Consider the following 19,642-nt stretch of genomic DNA (forward strand, 5'->3'; position numbering starts at 1 on the left):
GGATCCGGCCCGCGGACAGTTTTCCGTCTTATATGATAATGTTGCCCGCGGCTGCAGTCTGCCGAGATTCCCCGCTACTTGCTTACTACGTCAAATTTTAGTGACTGTATGTTTTTATACATGTATGCACTGCGTGCGAGTGGAGTTTGCGCGTAAGTTTGTCGAAGCGAGAAAACTTGCATTATCGGCATTTACGATGTATTCAACCCTATTATAATTTGTGGTAATCATAGTGGCCGCCAACTCAAAACGGGTCGCGGGCCACTTTTCAAATTTCGTAGATGCCGCGGTCCGCATGAATTTAATATCGAGATAAAATAGACCACACAGATTAACAACGACGCTATCTCATAACCCACTCAGCCCTAATGAATTGATATATTGGTAAACTTGGGGTACCGGGCTTACCGAACGCCTTGAAGTATTAATTAGGGATTGCACCGTGAGTTGATTGATCGCAGCATAGTGTCCTATCATAGTGTCCACATTATGGTCCGAGAACACTATGGCCCTTAGAACACTATGGTCCTATATAGTGTGTACACAAGCAAATATCACGGCTCAGTGAAATTGGTCTACGTCACACTTTCCCTTTAGTCAAAGACAATTTGACGGTAATTTTTGACCGGCTTGCCAAGCAATAAATTTGATAAAACGGGTATCAATCGAAAGCTACCGCGGTACTGATTGCGAAAGTATAAATTCTATTCTACTCGTGGTTCTGGAACCCCCCCAAAATCATCTTCGAATGTTGCATTGTAACGGAGTTTGGTATTGTGACGCAACCAGGCCGTTTGGGAGCAGGTGAGGAGCAGAGTTAACCGCAAGCGTATTGGCCCTTGTTGCCCAACATATTGAGCATTCACACTCTTACTATCATGCGTGCGCGCTAGCTCCTGAGCTGCTCAGACGGTATGGCTGCGTCACAATATCAAACTCTGTTACAATGCAACATTCAAGGCCGATTTTTTTTTTTTGGGGGGGGGGGGGGTTCAGGACCTGTAGCAGAATAGAATTTATATTTTCGCAACCAGCACCGCGGTAGGTTTCGATTGATACTCGTTTATTCAAATTTAATATTCGGAAAGTCGGTCGAAAACTACCGTCAAATTGCCCTTGACCAAATGGAAAGTGTGAAGTAGACCAATTTCACTGAGCCGTGAGATGTGCTTGTGTCCGCACCATATAGGACACTATGATCAGAGAGAAGCAGACATGGTGGCGCCTGTATGACAATGCTGTTCTCAAATCCACATTATATCCTCGTCATTATCGGCGAGAAGTGGCTTTGAAGTGACATTGCTGTCGTTAAAATAAATTCATTAAATACGATTTATTCCTTGTATATGTGGATAAATGGGCGAATAATGTATTGATTCAGCAATCCGGCCCGCCAAGTACTTAATTTTCCTATATCCGGCCCGCCGACTGGAGAAGTTGCCCGCCCCTGGCCTAGAGTGCCCGATGTCAGAGTTCTTTTCGATGTTGGTCGTTTTTCAAGCCGCGTTCCTTTCTATTATTTCTTTCCATTCCTTGTAAGTGCTGTCTTTCGTCGGGTCTTTTTTCTGGGCTTTTTTGTTGCCGTAAGAACGGCAACAGCGGGAGAAGAGGATCCCAGACGAAACCCCGATTGGAATCGAACCCGATCCACCGGCTTAGTAGGCGCTTATCGTTACCACTACGCTATCCCCCCGTCGTCACAACGTCCATAGTTTTCATTAGCCGTTTTACCGGCTTCGTGAATATTAAATCACCACTTTACAGAGCATTATTCAGTCGATGCGAACTACGTGGATTATGTGTTTGCCGCATTTCAGGTTTAACACAGCAGCTACGTCGGATCAGCCTATGCTGTATGGCATGAAGGTAACAATGGGCTATAGGTAGGTGTATGCACATTAGGGGGTAGTGGGTCTTAGCTTCTCGGCTTTTACAGCCCCAGGACCAATGTGCAATTTTCTTTCTATATTGCGTGAGCTATCTTTGCGGTAATCACAATATAACCATCGATAATTTGCCATGTGTAGAACTGTAGGATTTAGATTGATATTTTATACTTATATATGTTAGTGATGTTCGAAAATTAATATTAGAAAGTAACTCAACGCTGACGCTAAATATTCAAATTGGACTATTAAATAAGCAGTAGCAGAGGCGTGACAAATTATATGCAGTTGCCTACGAAATGTTTACCGCGGACCATTAATATAGAGGCTATTAGTCTAGCACAAAGGTCGTAAATACGCGGTCCTCGACGGCATTTTGGAATTTCAAGTATTCAACAATATATTCAAGTGACATATATTAGGCTTACCATATTTTGAAAATGCAAAAAGAGGACACTTTTTCAGAAATTTGTAAGATACAAAACCGGAGTAGAATTCCCCAAAACCGGTGAATTTTTCCCACTTTGCGGTCGGTTGACTAAAAAAAAAAAAAAAAAAAAAAAAAAAAGGTCTTCGTTTCGCTCAGAGCTGAAATCACCGCTTTTCCTCCGAAATACCCGCCGGAGCTTCACTTCTGCGCTATTTTGCGGCATATCACTCGCAATTTCCTCTATATCTGACCTAAATTTTCGAAAAAGAGGACAAAATCTCAAAAAAGAGGACAAAAGGGCGTCCTCCGAGGACACTTTCAAAAAAGAGGACAAATCCTCTTAAAAGAGGACGTATGGTAAGCCTACATATATGTCTCTTTAGATATAAGAACTTGAAGTTCACGCTAAAACTTCTCTAAAAATCACTGAAATCTCAACAAACATCACTATCACATCACTTTTAATAGCTACCATGCGGTAGAAGGTCGGCTAATACGTCACATTTCTAGTTCACGATGATAAAACATGCCCCAATGATGATTTCTGACTGAAAATAGTGATTTGGTTTAGTGCGACCTTTTGTAGAATTACTCGATTTCGGAATTTCGGATTGACTGGGTGATTGAAAAAATGACTTGAATTGAGTCGGGTCAAACGTTAAAATCAGAGAACGACCTGCGACACGGATCGGTGACTTGGTAATCCTACGGACGCAACAATCTATGAAAGTGTCATGGGGAATAGTAATATATCAAAAGCCCGTAGCTTGCGTTGGGTTGGGTAGCTATCCAATCAGGTTAGTATGGCAACCATTGGCATTCTGTGACCCACGCGACGTATAGTTGGTTACATGTGGGGTGTGGTTTGTACTCTTTATCCATGTCATTGTCGGTGGCGAGTAAAGTAGTAGTACGCTCCACAGCTGTAACACCAAAGAATTCTTCGGCGATTGGACATTTCTGTTGCAGTGGTTCTTAACCAGGGTCTGTAAACTCCATCAGGGTAAAAAGCACCACATCAGGGGGTACGAGATGCATTGTAGAATTAGGCCTATATGCTGTGGAATATTCTTTTGACCAATTTTTTCAACTGGAAAATAGTATTCGCGCTACGCGCGATTTTATGTGAATGAGCTTTTCTGATTTTAATATAGGTACCATCAGAAATTGTGTTGAAAATGGACAGGGGCTACGAGAAATCTTATTGGAAGCAAGATGGGTACGATCGCAAAAAGGTTAAGAAGTAATGCTATTACTATGGCTCAATTATTATTATATTTAAGTTGTTATATATATGTTGCAATAATAATCGTAGGCAAAAACTAACGCTGATTTAATTTGAATTTGGCAATGATAATGACAGTAACAATAACCTATAGCCTACTTATCACGACTATATCAAAACCAAGATTAGGCTTCACCGCTCGAATGCTCTGATATCAGATCAGTCTTCAATAGATGTTAAAATATTTTACATAAAATCCTGGCACGTCAAAGGTACAGTAGCTGCAATTCTATGACCCGACAGTTTTACGATGCCATGATGCATTGTATCGCATGATGTCAATAACTTAATATTTTAATAAACTATGGCCGGCACAAAAACAATTTCATTCAATTATTTGAAAATGTGATTTTTTTCCGTGTCAAGTAAATTACATCTCCACAATGTTTGTCTGTCTGCAAGGTACCGCCAAATAAGGCCTCCTTGGAAATTATACATTGAATATCCCCATTATCGATGCTGCAGCTCGCGACGTCATCAAAAACTAGGAAATTGGCCCGCGAACACATTTGTGTTTCCGAGCTCTGGTCTAGCAGATATTAATACCTTATAGGATACGCAAAATCGATGCCTGAGTAAATATGAAATATATCAGTCATGCCAAACCATAACGTATGCAGTGAAGAATACGGATATGTCTTCAACTCTCACTGTCCCTAGTGGGCGTCAGAATGTCATTGAATAGATATCGGAAGGATGTGTGAAAAGGATGACATGCTAGCACGCCTCCACTGCAGTATTTTCGCATTATTACAGGGTTGTAGCCAAGTCACAAGTTTCCAACTCATAAGACGATCTCACTTTTATAATTTTGAGTCGAGGTAAGTGGTGTCATTTTCAATTCACCACCGAGTCAAGTCCGATTCCAAGTCAGTGTGTTGAGGGTCGGGTCCGACTCCAAGTTATTATGTTCACCGCTCAGTTTTGAGTTCAATCCGGATCAACCTACTTTCTTCAGCTCTGCTCGAGTGATAGAGAATGGCTCGCATTCATAATATCGTAATTTCCCTCAGTTTTAACAGTTTGAGGCCCTATATTCTCCAAGTACCAAAACTGATAGCCGAAATACCAATAATGGGGTAGCTATTCTTCGAAGTTACAACGAAATGCCTGACCGGACCGTCCTAGTCATGTGACTTGTTTCGAGTCATGCACATTGACTCGCGTACAAGTCGAGTCAATACACAAATAGACTCTATAGGCGAGTGATTTTACGCATTTGACAAAATGACTCGAGTCATTAGAACCCTGCATTATTCCAATGATTGTGCAAAACCTTTCTGCTGCGATGTCTTTCGTGAACACTGTGGACGGTACTGGCTCTACCAACGATATCATTTGGAATATTTCTATGTTCGCTTGCTTGTACGGTGATGAACATATTTTGAGAGCAGGAAAAAAGGACACTTTTCACAAGTCACAAAATATATAATGGCCTGGATGGCAAAGATATATACGAGGACAACTTGTCAAAGAGGAAAACATTCGGGCGTTCTCGGAGGACATTTTCAAATTCTTAAAAAAGGAGGACGAATGCTTCTAAACGAGGACGTATGGAAACCCTACTTGATTCAATTATTATTATGAAATTGGCATTCGGGTTGTAATTTGCATACAACGCTTATGCATTTACATTAGCGCCCCGCTGTTATTTGGGAATCATTGTTATGTATTGTAGGCTGACGAAAAACGTGGAACAAATTCAGTGATGTCAAGTTACGGTTTGATTAGGAAAGCGTAATCAAGTACTAGAGCACTGAGCATTGAAAAGGTCTTTGAATTCAAATAATACTCTATATCACAAGACTTTACAGTCGTATACCCTGTCAGTAATGCAGTGAGAATGAGCAGTCGAGGACGTAACAATAACAGAGTCCAAAATATGTCTGCGACAGCATGTGCAAGTCATTCGCGGGCAGCCATATGGCGATCAAGATAGATGATGCTCATCAATCAGCTCTTGCATGATTGATATGTGTATTGTGTAGCGTGCCGATATCTTTGCAGTGGTCATGAACATGTGAGCAGTGAATAGCTATGGTTTCTTGCGCAAATATATGGTGGCAATGATATGAATTCTTATCGATTATAGGTTTTTGTTCTTTGAGGTATTCACGGACGTTTGTCGACTATACTATGGTCATTTAGACCACACCCATATTCCATGTTTTTAATTACGTACCTGCCGACTTGTAGCACGGCCCACTTCTAGGCTTATTGTAAGACACCGCTTTTGAGGATAAAATAGCAAATAGAAACCTAGATAAACCTTAGGTAGGATTTCGATTAGGAATTGATTTTAGGTATTCCCCGCCTCACTGTTAATGATACACTGCAATAAAATTGGTTCGTGGAAAGCAACAAGCCATTTTGTTAGATCAACCTCCAACCGCATAATGAGATGATGATGAAATGACATAACCAGACCAATATATTGGTAATTTGATGTTCATACAATTGTTTCCATACATTACAACATCACGATAACAAATCGGTCTAGCCGTTTACCACGTCACCGTATTGTTCCGACTTAATCAATCACGGAGAGTCACAATATCAATACGTAACTACAGAGTTTTTATCTACGAAATTTACTGATAGGTATGCAACAAGGTAAGTGTGCAGAAGTAATCATTCGACGGGGTCAATATAATCCATTGCATACGTTGAACATGTAGTGTTTTCGTCATCTGGCTCAAATCCACACCAAACTTTGGCCGACAAGTGCGCTGATATGTCAGTGCGAAATAAAAGTCGCGAATCACTAACGCGCTGTTGAAGCACGGCGTTAATCTTGATATGGGAAGGCGAAACAACATTGATTCCTGCAAAATCATTAAGAAATTAGGCATGGAACACACTTTAAAAACAAAGGTACATATTTTGTCTCAATACTATACACTGGAGTGCCTGTCAAAACCGAGTAGCCTGCACTGGGAGGACATTACAGTGTCATTATAGTACTATATTGTCTAGTAGTTAACTGCAAATACATTAATACTATCCAAGGGCTGAAGGGTACTCTGATTACACAGCAGCAGCCATACCTAACCCTGGAATATATCTCTATAGAGAATGATATATTTAGGGTTGCATTTAAAATAAAAAATCAATTTAAAACAAACATGTTTAAAACAAGGTCTTTATTTAAAACATATTTTATTGTTATTTCTTAAAGCAATGGCGTCACGAATATTCAATTCAGACGCCATACTGGATTGACATGACAATTGCGAATATAGGGTAAACATAACTTCTTTGACGAAATCGGCTTCCGAACCAAATGTCATATACGGACCAAAAATATCTTTGACTAGGACCACGTCGTCATGCGGCATTTTTGCGGTCGGCGTTCATCATCATCAGAACATTCATTTCGTACCGATGATCTATATGTACGTACTATAGCTGTTGAATCGACTATTTCGTGGGTTCCAGCCATCCCATATCGTATAAATCGGCCATATCGGGTGGTAATCGTCCGTAGGCTCATAAAACATGGTTTTTAGAATGTATTTGTAAAATTATTGCATATTTATTCAGCTTTCAAAAACGTCACTTTTCTAGAGGCCTTTGTTGAAAACACTGCTTAAAACAGGCTTTCAAAAAAGTGTTTTAAACAATCATATGTTTTTAATGCTACCCCAGATTTATTCGACTTGATTATACCTAACGGAATGGTTTTAAAAGCAGGACTTAGTACCATAAAGGGCACTTACCGGATTTGCGCCCCGTGATATGGCGGATATCGGAGAAATCTACCATTTTTCTTTGCAGTTTGTTTTGAATAATAATTGCTTTGTTATTATTTTGTGTTGCCTGACATCATAGACACAGCACCGTTATGAAACTACTTTCGCGACGACTAAAATCTAACATTTGCTGAAGCAATGAATGAGATTTTCTTTTTTCTGCTATGCCACTGGATGTCTAACATATCACAGTAAGTATTTGACTATGTTCGCAAGCAAAAGAAAGCTGTAAAACAGGATATAACCTGTGAAATCGTCTACGAAATTGTGCAGTCGAAAGTCCGTTTGCAATACTCCAGTGGGTCGTAACCGGTTATCCGGGGAACCCACGGTATCCCTTGAACCATTCTAAGGGGTTTTCAGGAGATCAAGACACATTGAACTCATACATATGGTCTGTCAAGACTAGGGCGATTTTTTTGACATGTCATAATTGTAGCCTTAGGTCGGAAAATTGTCAAAATTGTTGACAAAGTCAATTTTTTCGCTACCTGCATTTCGGTTGTATCGTAGATGTTTGCACTGTCGGTGAACATATTATTTGAAATTTTACAGCTTGTATTAGCCTACTTTATATGCCTACAGTTGTAGACGACCCATTGACTGCTCATTGTGAATCACAAACGGTCAAATTAAACAAATAGGTTGACATGGTGTTATACTCAACGTACCGCAATATGCTAACTGAAGCAAGGCTATGTGGGCATTGGTTCTTATATCAAGAAGCGCATGATGAAAAATTGTGATGTAGACTACATTGTCAGAATGACGCAACACGCTGTGTCACCAGCAGCGTACCTGTACGCACAACTTCAGTATTGCCAGCCAACAACTGCTGCTATATTGAACGTTATTTCTTCGTTCTTGGCAACTTAGTAAGGACAGACACTTTCTACCCGAGAATGTAGGAAAGTATCATTCGTTGTAATACAACAAATTGTAATTATTCCTACCATAATGCGTGATGTGACTATGCAGGAATTCATAGGTCCAGATTCAGTTGAAATGTAGTTTTTTTCAAGTACTTTGAAGAACAGACAGTTTCAATCAGGAATGAAGACAAGTAGTGCAACGCTTTGTTCGAAATTACCTAATTTACTTACGTGAGGTCAAAAGTTGGCCAAAATAAGTGTTCTAAGGTCAAACAGTGTGAAACTTTTAGTTTTTTGAGTTCAAAATCTTCCTTTTTATAGGTCAAAAATATTGCCCTAGTGATGACTCGCCCAAGGGTCCCCTGAAACCATTTTAAAGGGTTTCCAGGTGACGAAGACACAATAAACTCATACATATGATTAATCATGACACGCCCATCCACGCCATCATAGCAATATGGCCCGATCAGAAGTCGGATTGTGGCTGTTGTGGTGGTATGTAGGGCTGAGCAAAACCGAGTAGCTGAGTGATTCCATTCTGAATCATGTAATATGCTTCGAGTCGAGTCGAGTAATCGAGCATTACTCATAACAGAATTAATATGTCAAGGTTGAAATATGTGCCTTTTATGCAGCCACAAAGAATTTAATGCCTGATGTACCCATCACATTAAAGATACTTTGGTACTTTTTCGACCATACCGATTTCATTGCACTTGGTGTCAATGTTGTGGGATGATCATGACTTCGGAAATGTGGTATTTCCAGTAACGTTCGTAGCTTTGTAATATATGTTTCGTATGCTACGATACGGCCAATCAAGACTTGAAAGCTCCAGCAGTGAAAATTATAGTATCGAAACTATAATTGTCGTTGATAAACTAACTTTCAGTGGCGAGGAATATAAGATTTCAGTACTCGAATCATTTTGCCTAGCCCTAGTGGTAGGTAATGTGCAGTGGCTTACGTAAGAGAGGTTGAGGTTTGAAAAAGAAACCCGGCCTCCTGAATTGATATTCCTATTATCTCAAATATTTATAAGCTCATTTAAAATTTAGCAAGCCGCATCACTCTGTTGCGTTTATACCGGATAATACGATCACAATTTCCAAGGTGATGCAGCCTCGAATTTCTGAATTGGCACCGCAAATGGAACTGCAAAAGTCACATTGATATGCATTAAATATTTTGTGATATTTTGATTTCGTGCATGTATAAGAATGTACTATATGTTTAGTTAGATGTGTACTGTGGTACGTAAGTATACCCCTGGTTGGTAAAGGTGGAGAACCGCTGCCTTTTAGTGTTCAACCCAGGCGCGAGTTACAGCATGTTATTCAACTATTAGTCGTCGAAAACCCGGCTGTGTATTGATTGCAGCATTATATTAGGCTTACCATACGTCCTCTTTTAAGAGGATTTGTCCTCTTTTTTGACTTTTTTGAAAGTGTCCTCGGAGGACGCCCTTTTGTCCTCTTTTTTGAGATTTTGTCCTCTTTTTTGAAAATTTAGGTCAGATTTAGAGGAAATGGCGAGTGATATGCCGCAAATTAGCGCAGAAGTGAAGCTCCGGCGGGTATTTCGGAGGGAAAAGCGGTGATTTCAGCTCTGAGCGAAAAGAAGACCTTTTTTTTAGTCATCCACCTGATAATGTGGAGAGAAAAACGTTATTTTGAGCTCTGAGCGGAAGTGATGACCTTTTTTTTCTTCTCCAGTTTTGCATGTCTGAAATTTCTGAAAAAGTGTCCTCTTTTTACATTTCCAAAATATGGTAAGCCTACAATAAACGTCACGAACAAAAACAGCCTACCTCTGTATCGCACCATCCAGATAACTCAAAAGCATGCACATATACTTCTATAGATTCTATATCGGTTATTTAAGCAATGATAGACGCGGATTCGGCGAGCGCTACGCATTGAAATAAACTGAAAATGCAGAACATTACCACAGCATACTATTCTGTCGTTATGTGATAGCTCACATTCCGCCACTGAATCCACAAGTTTGCAGGGGATTATACGCTGACTAATATTGGAATTATTACAATTTATTCTTGACTATTCTTGTCGGTATGTGATAGCTCTTCAACTTCATACATTCCGCCACTGAATCCACAAGTTTGCAGGGGATTATACGCTGACTAATATTGGAATTATTACAATTTATTCTTGACTATGCACCGTTATTTTGATGTTAGTAAAATTGTGTCGAAATTTAACTTCACATAGACCAGCGGTTCTCAACCTCTTTAGACATGCGCCCCCCTTGGCGATGGTCAAAATAATTGCGCCCCCTGCATGTACTTATCGTCCTGTCAAAAACAGCACATCATCTAATACACAGGTGGGCCACCATTTTGCTAATCACGGCTGCATTTCAATTACTTATGTAGCCTAAGGCCGCATTCCAGGGGATAGCTGTAATGAACTAACTGGACGCAAATACCTATGTTGAACTGTCCATATCCATTCCCGGTGGCCTCCGGACTATTCTACTTTTAACAACGACGTATTGCACGAACCGAAATCGTGAGAGGCAATGTTATGAATAGTTGCTGGGATAGCTTATTGTCGCGAAGAGCGCGAAAATTTTTCAGATTCACGAATGAATTCCGTAATTAATAGTAGCAGTATCACATATTACTATCAAATATTCTTCCGTTCTCAGCCCATGTGATCAGATTCACCGGTAGAGTTGATGGAGGGAGTGCTTTCGAAAATTTAGGACAAGTTATAAATGGTAATGAATCTTCGGTGGGCCAAATTGTTATTAGTCACTTTGTTGAGTGCTGTGATTTCCTGACCCCCCAGCAGGATTGTCGATTGTATCGGTAGTGGAAATATATTGAAATCGCCCAAATGTACCATGAACAAATTTCTTTCGTGAGGAACACACGATTCCGCTTCCGGCTCAGATTGAGAAGAGCGCTCCTGTTTTAAAATCGAAAAATGAAGTCGTGCTAAATTGCGCGGAGCGCGAAGAAAATTCAAGATTAATTAAAATCTCTTAAAAATTCGGTAGTGAGTTCGTAATTTCAATTTCCACATCGACGGCCGCCAACACATACCAATTGAATTAGGCATCGACGGCCGCACAAATTCCCTTCCACGGTCGCAGGTTGCCCACCCCTGATGTAATAGTCTGCATATGGTATATCTTACGCGAAGTTTGAATCCGTATACCAGTGGCTGAGTCTTTTACATATCTGACAAATTTCCCCAAACTTGTTTGAAAATAACAAAAAACGTTGACAACAGGACATCAATTTATTTCAAGGTAAGTTGCACTGAGACTATAATCCTAATGCTGGCATGGTGACTACAGAGAGCACGGCGTCGTTCCGTCTAGTCATGCTAAATTTGATCAGTTTTGGAATTGAATTAAATTGTTTTGATTTAGGGCAGCCTAATTGAGGGCGAAACCAGGCAACCTATATTGCAACCAAGTCCGTCTCAGGCAGTGCAATTCGCCAGCTATTAACAACAGCTACCTAGCGCACCGAGCTTAAGGTTACTGCCAAAGCTATGAAGTAATGAATGACTTACACGTGGGAATTGCTCTTTATCTTCAAAGAATATCAAAAATTTGCTCAAATGAAGTTGGAATCAGCTTATACTCCGTAGAGCTCGACTGCTGGAGTTTGAATTGTGCAAGCTTTCTTGAATACGATATAAGTTCCAACTGCAACAATCGTCTTTTCAGAATGGTTGTGAAACACATGTTTAGTCACGATTTATAAAGACTTTGTCAATTTCTCGCGCCCCTCCACTCCCCCGAAAGCCTCCCGAGCCCCCCGGGTTGAGAACCACTGACATAGACGATTTATAAAGGTATATGACCAGAAGAACTCGCAAATATTTTTCCCAGTTTTCGAAAGCGGCCTTGGACCGCTATAGACATAACTAATATCCCTCATTTTAGCATTCATGTAGAGAAATCGACTATACCTATTCACGGAAACAAACAGCTGTAATGTATTATATTTTTGTGACTATTCAGAGGTCAATCAGAGCCGCATGAGAATCGCTAGTTTACATGCAATACCATTGCCATTTATGTCCTAGAGAACTAGACCTAAGAATTACACTTAGACTGAATTGAGTTCAGAAATGGCAGTGCTTCATAAGGCAAGGTGGGTCATCGGCTGCGTTGACAAGGTATTATGTTGAAGAAAAGCTTCGTTTTGTTCCTCTGATTACTATTTCATCAAAATATATCCATTTTCGGAAATTAATTCTACTGCAAGCTATAGTAAGCAAATGAGATGAGCCCCCTGAAACGTTACCAAGCACGGCGCTACTGCTGGTAATGATTGAGGCAAGGTCATTCCAAGCTTTGCCTGCTATACCGGCCTACACAATACACGATTATGTCCAGAAATATATAGGATGAGTTTGATATCACAAAAAGAGGGGTCTTGAGATTTCACGTTTGCTCTACATAAAACTGCACAATACGATGCGACTCGTGGACGACTAGCCTACATACCAGAGACCTGATTTGTCGGGTATAAAGTAATACTTACTTCATAGGTTTCATTTTCCATTCTTTCTGGCGCATAAATCTCGATGCAATACAATAGAAGGGATGGTAGCTTGAATATTATTTATCAATCAGCAAGAGATATGAATCATATGAGTATTTATACACTTGCGCCTAACAAGGCACATCGAAATATACATAGTTTACAATTGATCACGCAAGTACAATAGTACATCTACATTATACATTGTACAATCCCAATAATTCTGAACTACTGGGAAAAGTATGCGCCACGTTTGGTCCAACGTTAGAAAGTGATTGAAGTTTGCCATTGTTTCGAAAAATCTGACGACAGATAAATTTTTAGAAAATGTGAGCTTTTGCCGAAATGCGAATTACATCTGCCAGACGTAACAATTCATGACATCCGGCTGACGCGCCGTCGGTATCGAGAATCTGCAGGTAGGTCTAATAACTGATTATTTAATGCGTGATAGTATACATCAACCACGTGGTTTACACATTGGGTGCATTTCAAAATTATAACGACCTAAATTTATGCAACATGGCATAAAATTCACATTGTCGAGAATATTGTCTATGCGATACTTGAACTACAACAAAACTAGCAGTTGCTATATACGTTCAGTCTATTCGACAGACAAGTATCAGTGAAATAGCACCGAAAAAGTTACATTGAAAATATTCCCACCGAAGCATGGGCATTGCAACAACTATGTAGTCGGAACATTATTCGAGACCATTAACGATACGTTATGTAAATCCGTGTATACTCCGCCATGAAGTGTGATTGATTAATTTTGCATGCATAGATATTTTTGGCGCTATACGTTACACAACAAGTAAACATGTTTGATGCAGTCACTGTATCTCGTCTGTCCTCCGTAATCAGTATCGCAATGTTTCCGTGGCAGTAGGTAGCAATTTCACGCAGTTAGTAACGAGATAGTGGATTTGCGCAGGTCAATGGGACTGTATCAGCGTTTGTCACTGCGTGAACTGTAAAAACGGCATGAGTAGATTAATGCCGAATGGTGGTCAGGCCCAGGCATTCTAGGCAGGTCCATGTATCGTTACTTTGTATTTGAACTTTTGTTGCGTGCTGATATGAGCAATGCCGTTTTTCAGTTAACTCCTTTTGGCGGCGATTATGCGTTTTGTGAGCAAAATGTAACATCTGCTATATATGAATAAATTGAGTTTAAGGCACTAGCCTTACCGAAAAATTGTTCTGTTCACAATTACAGTAAAGATGTGATTTTCTTCTCTTACCTCATCAGGGTTAACGTCTGTGGTTCTTGAACGTGCAAATAATTACTTGTCGCATGAAATTCAGCAAATATTACGTACGCTTGCGGTCGTGACCCTTCGTGAATCATATACTTTAATAACCACACCGGTATAGTTATATCAGAAAATCGAACAAGAGGCATGTTGCCAAATTAGAATTGATGCTTTACTTAATCGTGACACCAATGAACCAATTATTTGGCAACTGTCATTGTGTAATTGGGACGGATTGCGTGATTATTCTTCGGATTGGCGGCGGCGTTGGTGATAGAATCGGAAATGACGGCTCTGTATGTGATAGTGATATAAGTCCTCAGATTTGTAAGCGGGATGTTGGTCAAAAGCCATAAATTGAGAAGAAATAGCTTTCACGATATCTACATCACCGTGGTTACAAAAAGATGAAGCACCATCATGACCAAAACTTGCTCGTATTCGGTTTATCGGCTGTATCCCCTTTAGTGCTAAGTGCCACAATGTACCTATCCTGTCATGTTAATGCATGTGTTTTATGCTGTTAAGTATATAAAGACAACACATCGAATGCGTAGCCATATACATTCTCTGATACTAATGACACCAAATGACATGCTGTTGCTAGTCGGCGTATAACATTTCCGAATAACGAGCCTGAAAGATTTGTCTTTTATTTCGTTTTCCATTTGATATCGGTAATAAGAATTTTATGTAGTGTGAAGGGAACTTACCAGACTAATGCAAAGTTTACTCAGATATTCAACGGATATAAATCATAACGACAATATTCATGTATTTTCTTATGACACGACACCGTTAAATAAATGTAATACATGTATAGGTCTATATAATTGGCGCACTGTTGCAGAATGACGGCTAAATTATTGGCGAGAATGAGTGTACAAGGACGAAATTATTCTAGACACACATCTAATATGCTGATTGCACATGCATCACAAATATTCTGACGATAATGCAACAACGCATAAAGTTCCCCGTCCCTAAATTACGTCGCCACAAGCCCTGCCAGAACGCCACAATGCGATGCGGCCATTAGTAATATGGCTATAGTATCCCAAAGAGCGAGTTTCTAAACAGCAATTCATTTTAGCGATGCACTAAGAATATAGTGCTACAGAAGGGATTCAAAATAACAGGGCAATCTAAAAAGCGAGTGAATCGACAAGAGATATGAGAGCAAGGCCATCGAAATAGCGAGTGCAATGATATAGTGAGTAATGAGTTTTGTAAAGTCCAAGCAGCCCCAAACTCAACTCTCACCCTAACCCGCTTTTTTCAATGGCTAGCGATTATGAAACACGCTCTTTCGGCAGAATCCCATCATTCATATACCTACTATGAGTGTGGCATCTACATATGATATATCATTTTTGCGACGAAGGACTATGAGCAATCCATTTAACAAATAAGGAAAATACCGATATTGCGATGGCGTTTTACGAGTATGACACTGCCGAAAATCACCCAATGAATCCCGTCTCCATTGACATTTCTTTCCATTCCTATGAATAGAAATAGCTGTTAACATATTATGCAATCTACGTTTGCGGAGATGACGTCTATACCTGAAACGACGTTTTGATTTATTTGCATGATGCATGTACATAGTACATTTGCACATTTTGAGCGCTCGTTATCAGAAATCCCCATACAACTTAAATTATTCTGTAGCAATGCAAAAGTCATATTAAGATACATGTGAAGGTTTATGGTAGTAGCCTACTTATCTATTTCTGTAAATTATCTGGTTTTGTATAATTTTAAGTGTATGATAAATTCAGATTGCGCAATTTGGAGACGCATGGTTTCACGAGCATACAAAAGTGACCTCTAACCTTGTACCCATGGGTTACTCTATTCTGGTAATCTGAAAAGAGGACATTTTTTCAAAATTTTCAGACTCACAATACTGGAGTAAAATCCTTAGCAAATGATAAAGTTTTCCCGACTTAATGGTCGGTTGACTAAAAAAAGGTCATTTTCTGGCTCGAGTCCCGAAAAACCCGTCGGACCGTTACTTGGCCGCTGAAATCCTATATCTCAGTCCAATTTCCATGTACATTAAACCGAAATTGTCAAAAAGAGGACAAATTCTCAAAAAGAAGACATTTTATAGGCTTCCTCCGAGGACACTCTCAAATAAGTCAAAATAAGGACAAATCCTCTTCATCGAGGACATATGGGGATCCTATTCTAACCAGAAACGTGCTGTATGCCGAACATGAAATTGAAATCGAACAAGATATCAAACAATTTTTTTGAAATTATGGCCTCCAAACCGCCCACCTCTATCTCCTCGCTTTGAACCTTATGCAATTCAAGACTGTCTAGGCTGAATGACGCGCCTACGAAGTAGGCTAGTGCATGATCGCGCTAGTGACAACCTGTGAAATGAAACATCGCTACACGGTATAGACACAATGACGATGATATCCGAGATACGAGATCGAAGACAGCTTATGGGAAGCTGCAAAATGGAGGAAACGCTTGCACTCGCATGCAAAGAACAAATAATGTACTAGTGAATCTACTATAGTGTGACACAACAACTGAATTATTCATTGTAATTTCGTCTGGCGGTGTCCTAGAACCAATCGAGCATTAGCTATAGCATGGCTAAAGACAAATAAAGCGAAACTATTCGCTCATAAACCCTCAAATAAGTTGAATTTAGCGTAATAATGAAATTCATAATAATGTGATTCTGCAACATCGCTGGACAGGAAGCAATACCGATACCGATAGAAGTAGATGTGATATCCCCGGCAATTGTCTCAGAAATGGACATAAGTGGGTACTCAACGTCATATCTGGCATTTGCTGACTTGGGATATGAATCTTCTGACGTCAAAATGGCGTCGCGTCAGCAAGGCGATTGTGATATTCCCACAGACCCTAAAAGCACATCTGATTACAGAACGCTAGCTGTACAGGAGAGTGTCAGTCAATTCTATTGGTGTTTTTTATTTAATACAATTCCATCCCTGATCTTCATGGAAACATGCTGACTTGTATCTGACCAAATACATGATAAGCTAGCGATTGCACGCCGCAGCATTGACCATCCAGCCGTGTATCTAATGACGAAACAATATAAGAGTGGCGCAATACACGATTACCACCTATTGATAGGGCGATATTTTGACGTGTCAAAATAAGTGAAAATTTTGTCAAAATTGTAGCGTTAGGTAAAAAATTCCTCTACTCAGTACAAACCCAAGGACTAAAAATACATCGCATAAAGATTTTATGACGTATGCAATTCACAGTTGAGAACGGGGTTATTTGGTATCGTCAACAATTGAAGTGAAAAGTGATATGTGCTTGACAACTCTGCAATTGAAGCACCGTCATATTTAACAGGGAATTGTGCCATTGTTTGCGCTCGTCGTGATGTATAGCTACCTTGACCACGTTTTTGAGATGCCCACGTGATAAAACCACGACGAAGCAATTAGTTGAGGATAGTGGTTCTCAATGGGGAGTCCATGATCCAGCACTAGTCTACCAGAGGGTCCGTCAATGGGCCAAGATCCAATTGAGTATATTATACTGTTTTGTTATGCTGTAAGCATTACGCACTATGATTTTAAAACATGATATTCGAAAAACAATCATTTAGAAAGAAGAATGATTGTCCCCAAACAATGGCTTCTTGGGAGAATAGATAACTAGCCTTGGGGTAGATACGAAACACGTGACTGCGCGACTGTTCCCCAGATAAAAACAACAGTTTCTGGTCCCTTCGTAATCAGATTGGTTAGCCTTATAGCTGGCGACCCAAGTGCAAAATGGTCTTAAATGAACGCTAATGTCGCAGTAATTCCGAAAATATATACTCCGTTATAATCTGCTCAGTCCACTAGACATCTCTTAAAATCGTCCTTCAAATTATAAAATCGCCAAAGTTTACAGCGCATGAGCAATGAAGCTTCATTAAATCGATATTAGGGCCACAGACCAAAAGTTTTGGAAACTCTGGTTTAGAATATCATTTATGCTTTCACACTTGAACACAGATATGTCAATATGTAGCCTACTATAATTTAATAAAACAGAATTTACATTGCAAGGGAACATCGAAACAATATCCGAAACCGATAATTAATCAGACTTATTTAGAGCAATGAATTTTGCTATAGACTCATTTTCGTTGTTAAAAGCATGGTTCAACGCATCGTTTGCGTAGACACGATGTTACTGCACTATCATATGAATTCCTGGTAAACTAGAAATTAATTTTGTATGATTTGGTGTTCCGGCTGTCTGGTTTCAAGTGATGTCATATGTCAATGGTATGTAACAGGGTATACTACAGAGAGCATAGATTATGTCAAGTCTTGCTACTGTCGAGCGACATTTAGCACAGAGGAAACACATAACAGGCGCTTGAGTGCAGCTGATAACAAGAATTGTATTCTAGCCTTATGCTGTTAGCATTCCTTACTGGAGAAAATGTGCATGATTATGTTGTAATGTTGCATTCAGCAAATTTGTAGTATTGTAGGTACTATGTGGGTCTACTGGTTACAGTGCACTGGGTAGTGTACACTCTAAACTGCAATCGTAAGTAGGCCTACATGTACAATCGTTCATTGTGCACTGTACCGTACATTGTACGTAGGCTACGTCCAGATAAAACGCTGAACGTAACATGTTGTCGGGGAATAAACGAATTATTAACCTTGCATTTATAGACTGCAAAACGCATGTGGTATGATTTTTACAAGGGCTGGATTGTTCCGCCGAAAAAACGCCTCTTCTCCACCCCTCTGGTTTCCGTAAAATAATTTTATTTTCAGTCTGATCCTCAACGTCAATTCAAATAAACTAATCTTCGCAAGAAATACCCGAGTAACCGTGCGTAGCGGATTCCTATAGACGATGTCATTCTTGTAAATGTGTCCGAAATATGCTTTTAGCGACCGCAATGATGCTCACAACCTTTCCGGATCGAATAAAGAGCATTTAGCCACGTCACTTTAACATGGTGCGTCATATTCTTCATTCCGTGGCTGCAAGCCAATTACCAACACTCGCATTGCATATTGTATTTTTTGCAGACTCATCAATTTTAATGAATTTTCGCCAAGTCCAAAGCAGATGTCTGGCGAATGACACTATCATACTGATATGGTGGTTTGAAATAGGGACAGACATCACAGACAATCGGGTTTTCATTATCCTAATTTTTATTGGAATAAGTGTGTTATGCTGCGTACCTGAGGAAGCTGCATACAAACTGCGAACTTTGATTTGTAATGGGAAATTATTTTATGCTTGCTCAAGCAGAGTACACATGCACATGCGCGGAGTCGAAAATGGATCGCATTTCCATTTCGTGTCTCCTTTTTTAAAGAAAATCGTGTGATTCAGACCTTATATCAACACAAACAATAAAGCGCTGGCTTTTATGCGTCGCGTGCATACAGCGGCCAATTCGAGACGCCAGTATGCCCCAATCACTTATCTATTAAATGTATGAACAGCGGCACAGCCTAGACTTAGCGGCCAAGTACGGAAGGAATTCAATGGTATTTACCATATTGTAGAAAGTGACTTTGACGTAACATGCTTGTATATAACAATAGGCTCATGTATAGCCTATATCATTCCGTGTGTAA

The 19,642-nt window shown here is 39.8% G+C and overlaps 1 long non-coding RNA gene across 1 annotated transcript in view; it reads left to right on the forward strand.

Moving 5' to 3' along the window:
* Positions 1 to 19,642, forward strand: part of LOC145436102 (uncharacterized) — a 423,401-nt gene that overhangs the window by 312,032 nt on the left and 91,727 nt on the right. The gene's annotated exons all lie outside the window — the stretch shown is intronic.

Source organism: Botryllus schlosseri, chromosome 3 (genome assembly GCF_051294905.1).
Source record: "Botryllus schlosseri isolate E-star chromosome 3, Bs_hap1, whole genome shotgun sequence".
Taxonomy (NCBI): Eukaryota; Metazoa; Chordata; class Ascidiacea; order Stolidobranchia; family Styelidae; genus Botryllus; species Botryllus schlosseri.